We start from the raw sequence: 20,993 nt of genomic DNA on the forward strand, positions 1-20,993 counted from the left end.
AACACTATAAAGGAGGCAGTGGCACACCAACGCGCCCCTGACACTAGCCAAACTGATGAACAGCCCTCCACCTTCGCTGCCGCTAGTGGACAGGAGGCCCCGCCACAGGACCAACAGGCCACCAGCACCCCTCCACCTGCAGAAGGAGAACCACCACGCAGACATTCCCTGCCATCCAGACAGAAGCCAGAGACTATTACCAAGACCCCCACCAGGAAATAAGACTTTCCTGACCCTTGTGTCTCACGCTGTCACCCTGTCCATCTTGAACTGCCATTGCTCCCCTTCCTATGCCCCCTTGGGCAATGCTCCTGTGATACAAATAGGCTGGACTCTATCCTGAACTTTCCTCCATCATCACCCCAGCCCATTGCACTTCCCTCTCTACTTCTTAGCACTTAAATAAACACCCTTTGAAAAAATACAATTATGCAGTATGTCAAATTATTTAAGTATGTATTTGTTTATCAAGTGTTAGATCTGATAGCCATAGGGTGGTCACCCCCTAACTTTTTGCCTGCCTCCCTCCACTTTTTAGACACTGTTTTTGCTGGTTTTTAGACTCTGCGCACTTTACCACTGCTAACCAGTGCTGAAGTGCATATGCTCTCTCCCTTTAAACATGGTAACATTGGATCATACCCAATTGGACTATTTAATTTACTTAGAAGTCTCTAGTAAAGTCCACTATATGTGCCCAGGGCCTGTAGATTAAATGCTACTAGTGGGCCTGCAGCACTGATTGTGCAACCCACTCCAGTAGCCTCTTAACCTTGTCTCAGGCCTGGCATTGCAAGGCCTGTGTGTGCAGTTTCACTGCCAATTCGACTTGGCATTTAAAAGTACTTGGCAAGCCTAAAACTCCCCTTTTTCTACATATAAGACACCCCTAAGGTATGCCCTAGGTAACCCATAAGTTAGGGTGCTGTGTAGGCAAAAAGCAGGACATGTACCTATGTAGTTTACATGTCATGGTAGTGTAAAACTCCTAAATTTGTTTTTACACTGCTGTGAGGCCTGCTCCCTTCATAGGCTAACTTTGGAGCTGCCCTCATACATTGCTTGAGTGGTAACTGCTGATCTGAAAGGAGTAGGACGGTCATATTTAGTATGGCCAGAATGGTGATATAAAATCCTGCTAACTGGTGAAGCTGAATTTAATATTACCATTTTAGAAATGCCACTTTTAGAAAGTGAGCATTTCCCTGCACTTAAATCTTTCTGTGCCTTACAATCAACGTCTGGCGGGGTTTAGTTGACAGCTCCTTGTGCATTCACTCAGACACACCCCAAACACAGGATACTCAGCCTCACTTGCATACATCTGCATTTGGAATGGGTCTTCCTGGGCTGGGAGGGTGGAGGGCCTTCCCTCACACAAAGGACTGCCACAACCCCTACTGGGACCCTGGCAGACAGGATTGAACTGAAAGGGGACCTGTTGCACTTCTAAGCCACTCTTTGAAGTCTCCCCCACTTCAAAGGCACATTTGGGTATATAAACAGGGCCTCTGCCCCTACCAACACAGACACTTCCTGGAGAAGAAACTGGAACCAGAACCTTCATCCTGCCACGAAGAACTGCCCAAAGGACTCACCTGTCTGCTTTCTGTGAAGGGCTGCTGCCTTGCTGTTGCCCTGCTGCCTTGCTGCTCTCTGGCTGTGGTAAAGAAGTGCTCTCCAAGGGCATGGATAGAGCTTGCCTCCTGTTCCCTGAAGTCTCAGGACCGAAAGGACTTCATCTATACAAGAAGGACTCCTTGTGCGGCGAAATTCGACGCACAGCCTGCCAGAAACGACGCACAGCCTGCACCGCGGTCAAAATTTCACTGCACCCCAAACCGGAACGACGCACCCTGACTTCACACCAAGAAGACTGATGCAGCGCCAGAGTAGAGACGGGAAATTCAACGCATGGCCCACTGGAACAACGCAGCCCGACTTCCAGAGAGGAATTGACGTAGCGCCTGCTGTGCAGTAGAAAATTCAACGCAGCGTCCACCAGATCAACGTAGCTCCTGTGACTTCGTCCTGCCAGTGCAGGAAATCCACGCATCATCCTCAGGGCATCGGAAAACCCCACAACCCAAAGAGGATCCATGACAAAGCGCCAGAAATGGACGCATAGCCGTCCCTCCGTGAAAACGAAATGACGCATCGCAGTGTGCGGCCCGAGAAATCGATGCACACCACTTTGTTTCCATGCATCTCCTCCTCTGCGGTATATTTATACTTTGACGCCCGACCCTGCGGACGTCAAAGATCCTCAGTGTGCGTCATTTTTTGGATGCGGGAAACCGCCTTGCGTTAAGGACATGCAAGGTTGGCGTTCCCGTCCAAAAAATGACTTTAAGGCCTGTGCACCTTATTTATACTCCCGTGTCATTTTGGCGCACAGGAGGGAGCGGGCCTTAAAAAACGACGCCCAGCCTGATGTGCACTGTTTTTTAACGCCTGGGTGAGGGCAGGCGTTACAGGACCTGTGGGCTCACTTCCATGGTCTCTGACCATGGAAGCAGTCCAGAGGTGCCATTCCCTGCCCCCAGGGACACCCCCTGCCACCCACGCCTGGAGGATATCCATGGATGGGGGGACCCATCCCAGGTAAGTGCAGGTGAGTTGAGGTAAGTATTTTTTCTTTTTTTAAGTGGGATGGGGGGGCCTAATTTGGGCCCCCTACATGCCACTGTGCCCAATGGCCATGCCCAGGGGACAGAAGTCCCCTGGGCATGGCCATTGGGCAGGGGGGCATGACACGTGTCTTTGCTAAGACAGGAGTCATTTCAATGGGGGTTGTGCATCAAAAGAATTGCACAAGTCCGGTTTGAGCCATGATTTTTGACTCAAACCTGACTTGCACCATTTTTTGACGCACAACCCCCATTTTCCCCTACGCCGGCGCTGCCTGGTATGAGTAATTTTTAAATAAGGCCCCTGCATGGCACGTAGGAATGCCGTTAGCCGGTGGTAACTTTTTGACGCAAACCAGCGCCGGCGCTGGTTTGCGTCAAAAAGTATAAATATGGGCCTTTATACCACTTTTCAGTGAAATCTCAACATTTACTTATTGCATTTTAATCGTTTTGACCTGCCTTTATCCAGATAAATATTATATATTTTTCTAAACACTGTGTGGTGTATTTTTGTGGTGCTATATGGTGTTATTGTATGATTTATTGCACAAATACTTTACACATTGCCTTCTAAGTTAAGCCTGACTGCTCAGTGCCAAGCTACCAGAGGGTGGGCACAGGATAATTTGGATTGTGTGTGACTTACCCTGACTAGAGTGAGGGTCCTTGCTTGGACAGGGGGTAACCTGACTGGCAACCAAAGACCCCATTTCTAACATTGGTGATCAGAAGTGAGGATAGGACTTGTATTTGTGCAGTGACATACAGTTTAAACATTGCAATTCAACTGTACAGTAATGTATGCATCAGAAAGACCTGTAGTTGGCTGCAGTGAACACACCAGGAGAGATAGTGGGGCACCAATATCTGCAAATAGGGATGCTAAAGGGTAGAGTGAGTGGCCATAGAAGTGGGGAAAACAGCCTGCCAGTGACAATGTCAAACACAAAACTGTCAATTAAATGTGAAGTTACACTGTCTTACCTGTGTGTCATTGGAAGTATTGACGAATAATTGCAATTCTGTTGTCCTCATCCTCTGCCTCCTCATCTTCACTGTCCACAGGGTCCACTGCTGCCACACGGCCATCTCCAGCCTCCTCCTCCTGCAGAAAATGCACCTGGCGTTGCAAGGCAAGGTTGTGCAACATACAGCATGCCACAATGATCTGGCAGACCTTCTTGGGTGAGTAGCACCGGGACCCACCTGTTAGATGGAGGCAATGAAACCTGGCCTTCAGGAGGCCAAAGGTCCTCTCTATAATTCTTCTTGTTCGCCCATGTGACTCATTGTAACTTTCCTCTGCCCTTGCCCTGGGATTCCTCACAGGGGTCAGTAGCCATGAGAGGTTGGGGTAACCAGAGTCACCTGCAAATATTGAGAGACAACTGTTATCCACACACTAACCCTTAGGGCCCACACCATACCCATACACCAATATATACTGGGTGGGAACCAGGGCTCACCTATTAGCCACATCCTGTGCCTCTGGAGTTGACCCATCACATTTGGGATGCTTCTATTCCTCAGGATAAAGGCATCATGCACAGACCTAGGATACTTTGCACTGACGTGAGAGATGTACTGGTCCGCCAGGCACACCATCTACACATTCATGGAGTGAAAGCTCTTTTGATTTCTGAACACCTGTTCATTTCGCCGGGGGGTGGATAAATTCAATATGTGTTCCACCAATAGCTCCAATAATGTTGGGGATATTTCCCATTGCATAGAAATCAGCTTTCACTGTGGCCAAAACCCTCCACCTGGGGGAAAGCGATGTAGCTGCACATGTGTTTAATCAGGGCAGACAACACTCTGGTCAGCACTATTGAGAACATTGGCTGAGACATTCCTGCTGCCAAGCTCACTGTCACTTGAAAGCTGCCAGTAGCCAGGAAATGGAGCACTGATAGCACTTGCACAAGAGGGAGGATGACGGATAGCAGAGATTAGGTCAGGCTCCAATAGGGCACACATCTCCGTGTTTGTGGCCCTATCAAGTCTATAGGTGAGGATAATGTGCCTGTCCTCCACTGTTGCCAAGTCCACCAGGGGACTGTGCATGGGGGGATGTCTCTATCTCCTATTCATCCGCAGCGGTTGCAAACTATGGGGTAAAATAGTGAGCACTGGTCATTATCTCAACATTTCAACCACTACAGTTCAATGCATGTTGTGATTGTAACAGTATTTTGTTGGAGATGTCCAAATGGTGAATTTGTGTACTGTGACGCAGTTAGGATCCATGGCCTGCCCCCCCCCCCGAAATGGCGTCTGCCTGTCCTGTACGAAGGGACAGGTGGAAATGAGGTAATTCCCCTGACATTGTGCACCATTGCAGGAGGCGGTTGAGTACCGTTGTGCATTACCTCATTGGTTAACATTGGGCCCTATGGGGTACAGTGGCCAATGGTGATGTACACCAGCGGTGACGGTATCCCCCGCCGTGGACGTCACCGCCATTTTCTATTCCTCACTTGCTACCTGACCTTCAACAGGAGAGGACCTACACTGCATCTGCTGCTGTGAACTGTGTCTGGAATTGACCATGGCTCGTGTGACTGGGGAAAGGGCCCCTGCCTTCACCTCGGCGGAGTTGTAGCAACTGGTGGGTGGGGTCCTACTCCAGTACCGAATGCTGTATGGGCCTCCAGACCACCAGGTGAGTACACCGTGAGTACGATGCATGGTGCGTGAATGCATGGAGTGCTGTGTGTGAAGGCCTCATGTAGAGGGTGGGTGGTGTATGGGCCCTGGGCAGCGTGCAGCATATATGGTCGGCCATGTCTGTGCTAATGGGGATGGGAAGGGGCATGGTGGGCCATGAGTGTAACAGGCAGGGCGGTCGGACTAATACCTTTCCCTGTGTCTATTTCCCTGCAGGTCAGTGCCCATCAAAAGAAGGGTATATTTTGTGCCATCACCAAGGACGTGCGGACCCTGGGGGTCTACGGTAGGCGGAGCATCCATTGTCAGAAACGGTGGGAGGACCTGAGATGCTGGGCACGGAAGACGGCGGAGGCCCAGCTGGGGATGGCCTCCCAACGAGGAAGGGGTGCCCATCGAACCCTGACCCCCTTGGTGGCCCGCGTACTGGTGGTGGCCTATCCGGAGCTAGATGGGCACTTGGGGGCATCACAGCAGCCATAAGGGGGTGAGTACAGTGCCCCAATCTACAACTTGCACCTGGTGTGGTGGTATCCGGGTGGGAGGTGTGGGCCCTCTGGGTGGCCCTAGGCCAGGCCTGGCATTGCAGGGTAGGTCCCATGTTGGGCAGGGTTCGGATGTGAAAGTGGTCCAACCAAGCTAGTAGGCATCCACTACTGGGCAGGAGTCTGTGGGTCTCAGGTATGCTGAAATTGGTTTTAGGTGTCCCTATCCATGGCCTGGTGACTAGCATTGTGACTGGTAGTGCATTGCCTAGTGTGTAGGGCTGTTCCCTGTGTGTGAGTGTGTCGTGTACGCCAATGGTGGTGTTGTTGGCACCATTAACCAAGTGTATCCTTTGTGTCTCCCCTTTTTTGTTTTCTCACCCTGTCCTTATGTGCATTAGCATCATCTGGCCTAGGAACAGAGGCACCGGTGATGCCACATCCACTGACGGTGAGGGCACCAGTGGGACAGAGGGCAAGAGGAGCACCACGGCGGAGACAGGAGGGGACAGTTTAGACACGGATACCTCCTCTGATGGGAGCTCCCTGTTGGTGGTGGACACTTCTGTGCCCACCCCAGCTACAGGTACAGCCGCCACCCACCCTACCAGCCCGGCCCTCCCAGCAGCCCCTCAGCAAGGTTCCCGTGCCCGCTCACCCAGGAGGGTGGGCATCTCCTTCGCCCCAGGCACCTCAGGCCCTGCCCCAGTTAGCCCTTCTGCCCTGAATGAGGAGGCTATTGACCTCCTGTGATCCATCTCTGTTGGGCAGTCAACCATTGTGAATGCCATCGAGGGGCTGGCAGCCCAAATGCAACAGACAAATGCATTCTTGGAGGGCATTCACACTGGCTTGGCGGCCCAGTTTAGATCAATCCAGGCTCTGGCCTCCTCTCTGATGGCAGCCATTGTCCCTGATTCCAGCCTCCCCCCTCCAACTTCCGTTTCCCAATCCCATTCCCTTCCACCCCAACCAATCCCAAGCACACAGTCAGACCAGTATGCACCCAGGACAACGCACAAGAGTGGACATGGCAAACACAAGCACCACACTTCATCCCACAGGCACTCACACAAACACCATCCAGAAGCAGACATACCAACATCCACTGCCTCCACTGTAGCCCCCTCCTCCTCGTCATACACCTCCCTCCCAGTTTCGTCTCCACTCACACCTGCATGCACTACATCCTCATCCACTACTCCTATCACAAGCACACCTAACAGCACACGCCCCTCACTTGCAGTCACCGCCCCCACTTCCATGCACACGTCTCCTGTGTCCTCTCCCACTGCGTCTGTGCCCCCTCCTCCCAAACGCAAACACTCAGACACCCAACAGCCATACACCCCACAACAGCATCCAGCCCATGCACCGGCACCCAAACACAGCAGACAGACACCTCCTACGACCACTCCCTCTTCCTCCACTCCCAAACCATCACCCTTTTCCCACCCCAATGTCCCTAAGAAGCTTTTCGTCTCCACCATTGACCTCTTCCCTACCCCTCCCCCCGTCCCTCAAGTCAGGCCAGGCCGGTCAAAACCCAGGCAAGCACCTCAGCCACCCAGTCCAAGGGCACAGTAGGGTCCCCAACTACTCCAGGTGGGAAAGGATCCCGGCCACCAACCAGGCAGACGGACAGGGTGCCAGCCCCAAGTGCGTTGAGGAAGGGCAAGTAGGCAGCCCCAGCTGCAGGACGGAAGGGTAAGGAGGCAGCCTCAGCTGCAGGACGGGAGGGCAAGGAGGCAGCACCAGCTGCAGGACGGAAGGGCAAGTGGGCAGCACCAGCTGTAGGATGGTGGGTCAAGGGGCCTACAACAGCAGGCAGTAGAGACAAGGGGCCTGGTGCAGGGACTCAGTCTAACCTCCCACGACCAACCATGCTGGAACCTCCCCCCACCACTGCCAGCACCGCCACCAGCACCACTGCCAGCAGCAGCAGCCCCAGTGGGCAGCCGTCCGAGGCTGCAGGGGAAGGGCTGGAGCCATCCCCCCCGCTGCCAGCACCGCCACCAGCATCGCCATCAACATCGCCACCAGCATCACTGCCAGCAGCAGCATCCCCAGTGGGCAGCCGACCGAGGTTGCAGGGGAAGGGCTGGAGCCTCCCCCCATCACTGTCAGCACTGCCACCTGCACCGCCACCAGCACTGCCACCAGCACCCCTGCCAGCAGCAGCAGCCCCAGTGGACAGCCGTCTGAGGCTGCAGGGGAAGGGCTGGAGCCTCCCCCCACCACTGCCAGCCCTGTCACCATCACCGCCACAAGCACCTCCACCAGCACCACTGCCAGCAGCAGCAGCCGCAGTGGGAAGCCGTCCAAGGCTGCAGGGGAAGGGCTGGAGCCTCCCACACCACTGCTAGCACCACCACCTGCACCACCATCAGCACCGCCACCAGCACCACTGCCAGCAGCAGCAGCCCCAGTGGGCAGCGGTCCGAGGCTGCAGGGGAAGGGCTTGAGCCTCCTCTCACCACTGCCAGCACCGCCACCAGCACCACTGCCAGCAGCAGCAGCCCCAGTGGGCAGCCATCCGAGGCTGCAGGGGAAGGGCTGGAGCCTCCCGCCCACCATTGCCAGCTCCACCAGCAGCACCACCTCTACCACCACTGAGCAGCTGTCACTGCCAGCGGACAGTGTGTAGTCCTGCCTCCATGGGCTGTTGTGCAGCCTGGCCCCAGAAACTCCTGTGGGTCTGACACCCCAGCTGAGAGACTGTGCCCTTGCAATCCCGAAGATCTGCATTACAGGGCACAATGCCCCCTCCAGAACCATTGGAAGAAGCCATCCACTCACCCCATCCTCCACAGGATGAAGCTCACTGGGCACAATACCCCCTCCAGAACCAGTGGAGGAAGCCATCCACTCACCCCCATCCTCCACAGGATGAAGCCCACTGGGCACAATGCCCCCTCCAGAACCAGTGGAAGAAGCCATCCACTCACCCCATCCTCCACAGGATGAAGCTCACTGGGCACAATGCCCCCTCCAGAACCAGTGGAAAAAGCCATCCACTCACCCGATCCTCCACAGAATGAAGCCCACTGGGCACAATGCCCCCTCCAGAACCAGTGGAAGAAGCCATCCACTCACCCCACCCTCCACAGGATGAAGCACACTGGGCACAATGCCCCCTCCAGAACCAGTGGGCAAGTCACCCACTTTAAAGACTGTGGCCTTGCACTCCCAGGACCAAGCACAGGGTATGTTGTCCCCTCCAGAGCCAGTGGAATTCACCCACTTGAGAGACTGTGGCCTTGCACTCCCCAGGAACAAGCACAGGGCATGTTGCCCCCTTCAGAGCCAGTGGGCAAGTCACCCACTTGAGAGACTGTGGCCTATCACTCCCCAGGACCAAGCACAGGGCATGTTGCCCCCTGCAGAACCAGTGGGCAAGTTACCCACTTGAGAGAATGTGGCCTCTCACTCCGCAGGACCAAGCACAGGGCATGCTGCCCCCTCCAGAGCCAGTGGGCAAGTCACCCACTTGAGAGACTGTGCCCCCCCCCCCATTCCCCATCCCCCTGAGGTGCCTGGCTATTTTCAACCTGATGCCCCTGCAGTGTTCTCTCCGTGTTGTTGCAGGAGTGAGGTGGGGCCTTGGACTATGTGATGTGGCCCTGTGGCCCACAGACATGGAGGACTGGGCAGTGTCCCTACATTTGTAAATATGTATATACTTGTTGATTTGGATTCACATATTTATAGTATTTTATCTTATTACACTCACTTGAATCAATTCATTTTGTCCTTGCATTATTACTGAGGGGTACGGGATGAATATGTAATGTTAATGCATCTGTTTGTGTGTATGATGTTGGGGTGGGGGTGTTGTGTGTTGCGTGTATGTGTGTCACTCTTTCACCCCCACTGTGTGCTAGGTGGCAGTACTCACCGTGGTCGTCTTCCCCGGTGTTGGTGTTCGTAGTAGAGCAGAAGGTAGAAGAGCAATGGGAACACATGCAACTCGGGCTCCATGGCGGGGTGGTTCTTCCTTGAATGTCCAGAGGTGAGTCGTTTCCCTTCTGTGCAGTGTTTCCGCCAGGCTTTTGATGTTGTTAGTACCGCCCTGGAAAAGGTGGCGGATTGGTGTGTCATAATACAGTGGGCGGAACATTGTCTTCCACCTGGCTGTAGGAGGTTACCACCGTGGTGCCTGTTGATTTCGCTCTGGCAGTCTGTGTGTTAATGTGGCTTTCTGTCTGAGAGGTTTCCGCCGTGGTCATAATTTCAGATTTATTATGCCGGCCTGTTGGCGGTATTACCGCCGCTTTATCACCAACCTCCAGGGTTGTAATGAGGGCCTAAGTGTCAAGGAATTTGAAAACAAGGCTAACAATTAAATTGGTATCTTTAGTTTAAGTCATAGGAGCAGCGCAGGTGCATCAATCAGAATATAGTATGGTTGATGTGTGACTTCAAATTAATTTAGAAAAGCTCCAAATTAAAATTAAGATGTTTATTTATTTATTGTTTATTTGCTTGCAAATTACATACAATGTGTTATCATTTGTATATGTGTTTGATGGAATGCTTTTTTCTGTATTTCTTATTCATTGTTTTGCGGTTTGAATCATCAGCAAAGTTTAGGCCTGGGTCCTTGGCTTCCAGTAATAACTCAGTGGGAGGTCCCTGGATCCCGATAATGATTAAGTAGGGGGCTATGTAATAAATCAGAACCCTTTTTGGCTAGCCAAGCTGGCCTTGTCAACACAAAAATTATGAGAAAGATATTACTCAAACACTATTGTATGATGGCATTGTACCTATGCAGCACATACACTTGCAGACTCAAGTTTATAGAGCAGATGTGTGTGTACCTGTGAGAAAGTAGCCTCTTTTTAGCATGGTTACCTCTCCTTTTGGCCTGTTTGTGAGTGTGTGTCAGGTGTTTTTACTGTCTCACTGGGATCCTACCAGCCAGGACCCCAGTGCTCATAGTTAATGCCCTATTTGTCAGTGTGTTTTGCCTGTCTTACTGGGATCCTGCTAGCCAGTGCCCCAGTGCTCATAGTGTGTGGCCTAATGTGTGTGTTGTCATTAGTGCTGAACTGTGTCACTGAAGTTCTGCTAACCAGAACTTCAGTGTTTATGATCTCAGTGTGTAGTCACTATAGGGTAGTGACTCCATTTACCAATTCCAATTGACACACTGGACACCCCTTATAAGTCCTAAGTAAATGGCACCTAGGTACCCAGGGCACTGTGGTTCCAGGAGATCCTTATGAGCTGCAGCATTTCTTTTGCCACCCATAAGGAGGTCAGGCAAACCCTTACACAGGACTGCCACTGCAGCCTGCGTGAAATAGTGCACATACTATTTCACAGCCATTTTCACTGCACTTAAGTAACTTATAAGTCACCTATAAGTCTAACCTTCATTTACTGAAGGCTAGGTGCAAAGTTACTAAGTGTGAGGGTACCCTTGCACTAGCAAAGGTGCCCCCACACTGTCCAGGGCCAATTCCCCAGACTTAGTGAGTGTGAAGATACCATTACACGCATGCACTACATATAGGTCAATACCTGTATATAGCTTCATAATGGTTACTCTGAATATGGCCATGTAAGGTGTCTAAGATCATGGGATTGTCCCCCCCATTCCAAATCTGGTATTAGGGGGCCAATCCCATGCATCCTGGGGGCTCCACCTTGGACCCCCAGTACTGCAAACCAGCTCACTGAAGCTTGCACTGCAGCTACAGCTGCTGCCACCTCACAGACAGGGTTCTGCCCTCCTGGGGTCTGAGTAGCTCAGTCCCAGGAAGGCAGAACAATGCATTTCCTTTAGGAGGAGGGTGTTACATCCTCTCCCTTTAGAAATAGGTGTTAAAGGCTTGGGAGGGGTAGCCTCCCAGAGCCTCTGGAAATGTTTTGAAGGGCACAGATGGTGCCCTCTTTGCATAAGCCAGTCTACACCAGTTCAGGAACTCCCAGTCCCTGATCTGGCCCAAATCTGCACAAAGGAAAGGGAAGTGGCCACTCCCCTGTCCCATCACTATCCCAGGGGTGGTGCCCAGAGCTCCTCCAGTGTGTCCCTGGCATTAGCCATCTTGTTTTCCAAGGTGTGGGGACACTCTGGGAGCATCTGAGGGGCCAGTGCCAGCAGGTGACGTCAGAGACCCCTCCTGATAGGTGCATACCTGGGTAGGTAGCTAATCCCCCTCTCAGGACTATTTAGGGTCTCTACTGTGGGTTCCTCTTCAGTTTTAGCTTGCAAGTTTCCACCAGGCATCCTCTACAATTCCTGATTCATCCTCTGACCGTCGGATCAACCGCAGACTGCTCCAGTAACCGCTGTAACTGCAACAAAGTAGAGAAGGCTACTGTGACTCTGCAAACTTCAGATCCAGCCAGCAACTGCAACAGTTTCCAAGGTGTGCATGCTCTGAGAACTCCCTGTCTTCATCCTGCACCAGAAGGCCCAAGGAAATCTCCCGTGGAGTGATGGACTCACTTCCCTACACCAGAAGGCACCTTCTAGGATGACTAATGGTTCTCTGGGACTCCTCTCCTGGCGACGAGTGTGGTCCCTGGAACACAGGTGGTGGACCCCTTTGACACAGACTGTCCTAAGGTCCAGCTGTCCAAATTTGGCAGAGGTAAGAGCTTACCTTCCCCGTTTGCGACAGTACCCCCGTCATCTCTACCTCCTGAGGCCTCTGTGCACTATTTGCAAGAGTTCCCCAGCACTCCATCCTGCGACGTTCAACTCACTGAATTGTTCTCCGGCGGCGTGGGACCTTCTTTTGTAGTGCTGCAGCAACCACAATTTGCACCTTCTTTGTCAACCATTTCCTCGGACTCCCGTGGGTGCTGCCTGGTCATCTGTGGGTTCCCTCCAGCGTGGGGAGCCCCCTCTGTCTCCTCAGTCCAAGTTGAAGATCCCAGGTCCCTCCTGGGTCTAGGCAGCGCAGTTTTGATGCAAACCGCGACCTTACTTGAAGCAAGGCTTGTTGGATGAATCCAGCGCTGCAACTTGCCTGCATCCAACATCTTGATGTGGGATATCCTTTGCATCACACAGGAAGCTGCAGCCATTTTCTTTGGTGCTCTTCTGCAAACTTCCTCCAACCGGAGTATCCTCTTTTGCACCATCTTCTAGGTTGGCAGGGGCTCCTTTCCTTCCTGGAATCTTCTGTGAATTCTGGACTTGATCTCCTTTCTTCACAGGTCTTCAGGTCCAGGAATCCACCATTTGTTGCTTGCAGTTTTGCTTAGTTCTTGCAATAACTCTTATCACGACTTGTAGTGTGTCCTAAGGAAACTTGCAGTGCTTTAATCCTATTTTCCTGGGCTCTGGGGTGGGGTAGTTTACTTACCTTTGGTGTTTTCTTACACTCCCAGTGATCCTCTACATGCTACGCTTGTCTAGGGGGGAATTCGTTATTCGCATTCTACTTTCTTAGTATATGGTTTGTGTTGCCCCTAGGTCTATTTCTTCATATTGCATTCTATGGTATTTTCAATTGTTTGCACTATTCTGTGACTATTTACTTACCTGATTTTGGTCTATAGTTTATATATTGTGTATAATACTTACCTCCAAAAGGAGCATTGCCTTTAAGATATTTTTGGCCTTGTGTCACTAAAATAAAGTACCTTTATTTTTGGTAACACTGAGTATTGTCTTTTATTGTGTATAAGTACTGTGTAACTATAGTAGTATTGCAGGAGCTTTGCATGTCTCCTAGTTCGGCCTGAGCTACTCTGCTACAGCTGTCTCTATCAACCTAAGCTGCTAGAACACTACTACATTTCACTAATAAGGGATAACTGGACATGGTATATGGTGGAAGTACCTAAAGTGCCCACTACAAGCCAGGCCAGCCTCCAACAGTACCATGACCTGATATGGTGGTTGTTGAACATGACTCTCTGGTACCTGTTGGTATGCACATATCACCATCGACCTCAGGTGTCACAAGCATCTCATACATATCAATAAGGGCATGCCATATCATCCTCGGTGGTTCATTGTGACATTAGGAAAATCAAGGCACATCAATAGGCTGCCTTGATCCCCTCTGTGGCATGTGTGTTCTATGTGACTTGCAGGTTGTTTTGATAGCCAACAAACATGGATATCCAGGATCACTAAAGTTAATTTTCAGATTATAACATGGAGTACCTGAAAAGGCTTATGCCCTCATCCAAACAAATGTCAACTTCTATCGAAGACTCCTATGCAGCTTCATGTAAATGCCCCACAGATGGTTTTGTTTGGCATGTACCATGTGTGCTGCATGTTGCAGCACCCATGGTGATTTGTAAGACAAGCATGTTTAATGAAGATCAACCTTGTTACACCTCTTCTGAGAATGTGTAAAGGTTGGACCCTGCACAAGGTTCATGTGAGCCTAGGAACCTGGTCAGTGTCAAACTTCATGGGTCTATATTGTGAGCAGCCACTGCAAAGCACATGCCACACCTCATTGGTACCAACTCAAGCTATGCTGTGCTTCACGTTTCCTTGCCCTATGCAGTGATTATGAGGTAATTCACAGCTATACATGCTTGCTTTGCATTGCACAAACAGTAGAAGAGTCCTGTGCACCACAACATTCAAGGAAAGGAAGTTTTTTAGTGGGGCAGGGTCCTTCTATATGAACAGCATAATGTCAAGAAATGTAGAACACTCTTGCCTTAGTTACCTACCATTTTGAGTCAACATTGCATCACTGCTGTTACGCATCCATTAGCCAAAAATTCCAAGCTCAATCCAAAAGCCAGGGAAGGGTTAATCTGACACCCCTTGTGTGTGCCAGAATTAAATTTATTCAAATCTGCATCCAGTGATGCAAAGCATTACATCTCATTCAGGAGTGATGTCCATCTGGGGTACCTGGCTGTTATAATGCATTCACCCATGGATTTCAGGCAATAACTGATTATATAAAGTATGTAACCAAGGGACTTAAACTTAACCAACTCATCATGGAGGGTGTTGTGACCATGAGAGCAATATGCATGTGACATTGTCATTGACTATTTCTATGTGTGCTGTACTTTGCAGCACACATAGGTAAAAGGTATCAAGTACATTTGTAGTCTTTTGTGCAGGAAGGAGTCCCTTTCTCAAATTAAACAATTGTGCAAACAACACAATCACCCCTGCACCATGCTGCAAGTGTGCCTGTGTTGGTGCTAGTCTGCTTGCACTGCATCAGTGCAATGAGACCCAGGCAAATGCTATCTCCTCATGTTGATGGAGGATTTCTGACCTCTCCATACCACAACATGCAGTGGATCAACTTGCCTTGCTGCACCACATAGCATCAATGATTAGTCTGCAAGAAGATCTGTACTAGCCCATCAAATGGCAGCTTGCTGCTGCATGCATAGTGCAACATGGAGCTGTTCAGAAAAAATGCTCTGTGTAACACTTCAATGTGCACCCACCAGGGCAATGCAACTCTACCCCAAACTCAGGCCTTAGGTAAAAATTTAAATTGTGTGCATTTTCAGAGTTAGTGCAAGATGCACCTCTTATAAGCTGTGTTTTTGCATAAATAGAAGAAATGTCCACTATAGGTAGTGGCTCACCAGTGATGCAATTAGTTACTCATATGTGAACTCTCAATATGCACATGCAAAGTATTACGAGACACAAAGTTTTTTTTTTACAAGCCCCTGTGTGCAGCGGGATTGCCACTTTTAGTGATTATCCGTCAGCGCATACTGCAGTGCCATATCTACAAGGCTACATAAAGCCACCCTGCATATCTTTTCATAGCCTTGTAGATATGGAGTGAGGCAACGCAGCACAAGTCACTGTGTTGCCTCACCCTGCAACATGGAGGCATGCCATGGGAGTTACGGTAGGTGTTCCCACATAACACCCATGGCATTTGACACATTCTAAGATTTACAAGATTTTGTAAACCTGGGAATGGGTAAAAAGCCTACGACTCTTTATTTCTCCTTGTTTTTCCTTTTTCCATGTGTGCTGCATTCTGCAATACACATTGAAAGAGCAAAATGCCTCTCAAGATTGTTTTTGTGTAGGATGCTGTCCCTTCCAGCACAAAACAATAATCTCTGCAATGCAGACACCCTTGCACCATGGTGCAAGGGTGCATGGATAGGCGCATGACAGCCCATTGTGTGCAAGTGCAGGGGAAAAGAACAGGAATGTGCTGTAGCTTATAAATATGGTGCACTCCTGCCCTTCTGTTGACACAGGGCAGCGCAGCAAGAATCCCTGCACTGCTGCCCTGTGCCAAAACCTCATAAATGAGACCCCAAGCATGTCCCCTCCAATATTCCTATGCAATACACTGAGCTATGTACTTGTTAACATGCATTTCAACACACAATATACTGTAAAACACACATTGGCACCATTATGTAAAAAAAAGATGCATTCGCATAATGCGTTATTTGTTGCAGCCATCGCGTCATGCGGATGTGACGCATCCCAGTTGAAGCGTCAGAATTACCGCATGGTTTCTTGTCAGTCCTTGTGTGAAATTCACGCATCGGCTATGCATTCATTTGAAGTGTAAAAAAAAAAATATGGATTAGTTGAAAATGTGATGCATCTGCCCAGCAAATGATGCAGTGTCTGTAGCATGCTGCAAACCAGAAAATGTTCAGTTATTTTTACTTTGCCTCACAGTCCTTCTGTCTGTGCTTCGTGGAAGGTGTGTTTTGGCTGTGCTGGAGAATGTCTTGGTGTCTTTTTGCAATTGTTGTAGCGTGCTCCTAAAGTTCAATTTGTGCTTTGTATTTGTTTATTGTATTATTTCATGCTGTGTATTGTTGAGTGTCCATCTTTTGAGATTTTATTGTTCTTACGTCTCGTTGTGGATTTTTTTGACACTTTAGGATTTTTGAGGGTAAGATTGTTGTTGGGGAAGGACATAACTGGGAGAGGAAGGGCACGTAATATGAATGTCCGGGAGTTTCAAGTTTTCCTGTGGCTCATAACCCACTATCTGCTCAACATGATAGCTAGTGGTGGATGGGGCATCCAAGGATACCCCACGTAGGAGAGGAAGACCAGGTGGGAGAAGGTGCGTCAACATATGATTTGCCTATACAACATTGATCTGATGCTCCACCAACTCAAACATCGCTGCTCTGTGTTTCACTGTGCAAGTGCCAAGCCGCCTGCACTTTTAAGTGTGTTTAGAGATCCCCTTGTAGGCAGGTACAGTGAGCAACTTCACCCGCATGCAAGTGATGTCTGGGAGGTACAGATTACCCCCTTTTACCCCTCTAGAGTTCAGCCATTAGGGGGCATACTCACAGTGCACCCCCTTTAAGATGATGCATTATCTGTGCGCCTGTTGAAAGCTTTTTGCCTCTGTGCCCACTTCTGCTGTACAGCGCAAACACAGAGGCAAAGGGATTCCCTCATTTGCATGTGGCCATGCTCCCATGAAAATGAGGAACATGCTGTGGTGATAGTGCTGGGGCTATATGTGTTCCAGTGCTTTCTGTGTCACAGACAGGCCAGAACAAGTGTATGTGACCCTTTTGGTAATACCAAAGTGTTCCATGGAATCATAAAGCTGCCAAACATGTCTGTAATACCTCTGGGCCACTTCTCTGATACTGACCCAGGTAGTGCAGGTCAGCTGCAAAGGTGATTCATGCATCACAAGATTTTTGCAGGTACTGTTGTAACAGGCATTACAGAACATAAGTGACACACAAAGGTTTCAGCAAAACTCTGTGGGAGCGCACAAGTTATGGTGCAGGTCAATTCAACAAGGCTTCTGGCTGTGCTGACCAGCATCAAATTGAAAGTGCAAAACTGGTGATGGGACATTCCATTGCTTCATGCTTTCACAGATGCCCTAATTGGTGCCTTTATCAAACCCAGGCACCCTTGCTCATTGGTCAGGTGTTTCTGCATTGCTAACATGATTGTGTTTTCCATTTTCGATGTGTGCAGTGTAATGTGGCACACATACAATTCTGAGAAACACAAAGATATTGGATATTGACCAATGAACCTCCTCATAATGCCTCCCCTGTGTAGGCACACATAATGAGCCCTTCCATCATTTACACGGTTTTGCAATTCTGGGAATGTTGTTGAAGCACATTTATTTTGTTTGGGACAGCAAATGCAATGGAAAATGAATGCCTCCTTGATGTGGACTATGGCCATGCTGTGCTTTGCACTTCCTTGCTTTACTCCATACTTCTGAATGCAGGCTAAGCATTGCAAGGTGGCTTTGCATGACCTCATACAAAAGATTGAGAGGGCTGAGCCACTGGAGTGGGTCTTATAAATGACAATCCAGTTGTTTATGCGTCTTGGAAATGAGGCTTGATGTATGTTAAAGGTGACCACACTCACATGTGACTTTATCCAAATGTCTGACAGGTTGTATTAGACACATCTGAACATATACATGTTGGTGTTAAATTTTTAAAATATCATCTTTGGGGCTGCACAGGGCATGTATGTACAATGCCTGGTACTATGCAGCACTGACAGCTACTGATCTCAGTTAAATTTAGGAACAAGGGTGGCTACTGTGTGATGTATATAGCTTAATCATGGATATATAAATATATGAGATAGACCTGGGTATTGTAATACCTTGCAGAGTGTGGTGTGTGAGTTATTTAGGTGCACAGAGCCATGAACTTCAACTACCCCTGCAACATTTTATAGTAGTAAGGTATTTGAACTAGTTCCACAATCTGGCCACCAGATGCATGTTTTGGCTCATCATGTGTTTGTACAGTTTAGCTTGCCTTACCAATGTGTATCAGTAAAGCATGCCAACTGTGGCATTTGATTCATTACAACCTGGAGGGTTACATTACCAATTGCTATTCATATGGACTGTTCTTCTCTTTCCCACAGTGTATGTGGTTTACATTCATAGTGCATTGTATCATGTTTTGTCTTGTAGGTGGACCAGACCCACACCTAGTTGGTGAGGGGGGAAGCTTCACAGATCTGGATGTTACTAGTGAGTGTCATCCTGAATGCTTATTGTGCAGTGAAAGAATTGTGTGTGATGTAGGATGCTGTGCGCAATGCCATGTTAAATTTCATCCCTGACGCAAAGAAAACATATGTCACATAGAGGATGGATCTGAAAGCTAGATTGTATTTGTAGCAGTTGTAGTGGCATCAGACTAATGTCAAGGTGAATATATTACCACTCTCTGATAGACCGCATGGTAGGTGGGCTGACAGATGACCAAATTGCCATAGTCTGTGAAAATATGTGGTAGTGGATTCATAGGTGAACATACCTGGGAAAGGTAAACCTTCCAAAAGAAGGTCAGACGCACAATTCAACTGTAGTTGCTCACATTGTATTCTCTGTCCAATTAATATGGCTAGTCCTCATAGGAGAGGAGGAATCACACAACAGTAAAGACAGGAAGATTATGGGTTACATTTACAAGGGCACAAAAAGCCAGACAGGGTGGCTTTATGTGGGCTTGTATCTATGACCCTGCTGTGTGCGGCACAGCACCGTCACTAAAACTGGCATTCTGGTCGGACAGAGGGGCTTTTAAATAAGCCCCAAAGTGTAGCAAGGCCATGTGTCACCATTCCACACATGTAATGCGTTTGAAGTCCTCATTCATGTTGTCTAATGTCCCATACTCTATGTTGGATTCATAAACATACCTTTGCTCTGTCTTCTAAATGGAAATGCCAAAGTGTGTTTGACAAGAGGCATGTCTACGCAGCATAGTCATCCAACATACAATTCCCCAATCCACCTTCAGATTGTGTTGCACAATAAAGTCTTCACAATTTATTCCAAACAGGATCACACTTTGGACAGCAATTGCTATTTACATCACAAGATATCTGAGCAGATGAGATGTAGAGCATGCATGTACACACCTATCACATGGATGTGTTCAGTGCTGATGTGCAGCAAGGTGCCATTACTTTCTGACACTCAGGGACAGACACTAGGCAGTGTAGAGGAACACGTTATTACACTGGCTGCATGTAATGAGCCGTGGCATGGTCCACCATGGACTTACATCAGTCCATATAGCAGAATTTTCACACATCTCTGTGTGATGTGAGTTAGCCATCCTCCCTCCATTCTTAGATCTAATACCTGGCACATGTTACGTCTAGGAAGCAATGTGTCCAGATATGTATCCTTGCCATATCAGGTACACAATGTTGTGACACATTACATGTACTTTGCAGACATTGCTCATCTTACTTCGGCTAATGCCAATGGAATCAAGGGAATTGCAGGATGCAGAAGGGACACTAATGATCAGTAATTATGACATGTGTACCATACCATGGGTACACAACAGCATTGTTCCTAAGCATATTGTGTGCTCATATGGCCATACATAGATGCGCTAAGGTGATGCAGTTGCATTGGCCAACATTTGCTAAGCCTTGGAACTTTGTCCTTAGTAATTATTGAGATGATAAATATTAGGTAGATGAATGCTCACTCTAGCCTTAGAGATAATTATATGGTTTAGGAAATGCTACATGTGATGTTTGAAACTGGAATTACATATCATGATGATGGACCCAGCTCCTAGTTACCCTTTGTCTGACAGGTTTTTATTCTGCTCAGACAACAGGACCCCGGAGGAGAAGAAGGTGCACTACATCCGCGCTGAATGCTACCACTACATCCAGCTTGTTTGCCAAAGCCTATTAGGCAATGGAGAAGCAATTTGCTGAGGAGAGGGCATCAGGAAAATGGCAGTTCACAACACAAGGACCACCAATAGGGGACAAGCCTACCCAAGCCCAGGATGTCAATGAAGACCAGGGTGGTTCTGCAGAACCTGTTTCCAGCACCTCCCAGCACCTCCACAAACCACCCCACACGGTTCACATTACCCCAGTCTCAGGCCACAGGTTAGCTTCTTTGAGCAGCTAATAATGAAGGATATTTCCGACCTGAAGTACTGAGTCGCTGGCCTGGAGTATAAAATGGATACTGAAATTCAGCTCCTACAGAATGCGAAGGAGGCTGCAAAAAGACCTTCACCCCACCAATGAGCTACAGGGTAATTTTCTGCCCTTTCCCCTGAATATAGTTTTTTGAAGGTAATACTATTTATATAGCTTAGTTTAGGGTGAGTTAGTGTAGATGTAGTGTTGGAATAGTAGTTAAAACAATGTTTTAGGTGGAGTAGGTACAATTTTAGCGTGTAGGGGTTTTTGTGGGTGTGAGGCTGATGTGTTGTATATGTGTTTTTTGAAAAATAAATATATATA

Source organism: Pleurodeles waltl, chromosome 4_2, assembly GCF_031143425.1.
Source record: "Pleurodeles waltl isolate 20211129_DDA chromosome 4_2, aPleWal1.hap1.20221129, whole genome shotgun sequence".
Classification (NCBI taxonomy): domain Eukaryota; kingdom Metazoa; phylum Chordata; class Amphibia; order Caudata; family Salamandridae; genus Pleurodeles; species Pleurodeles waltl.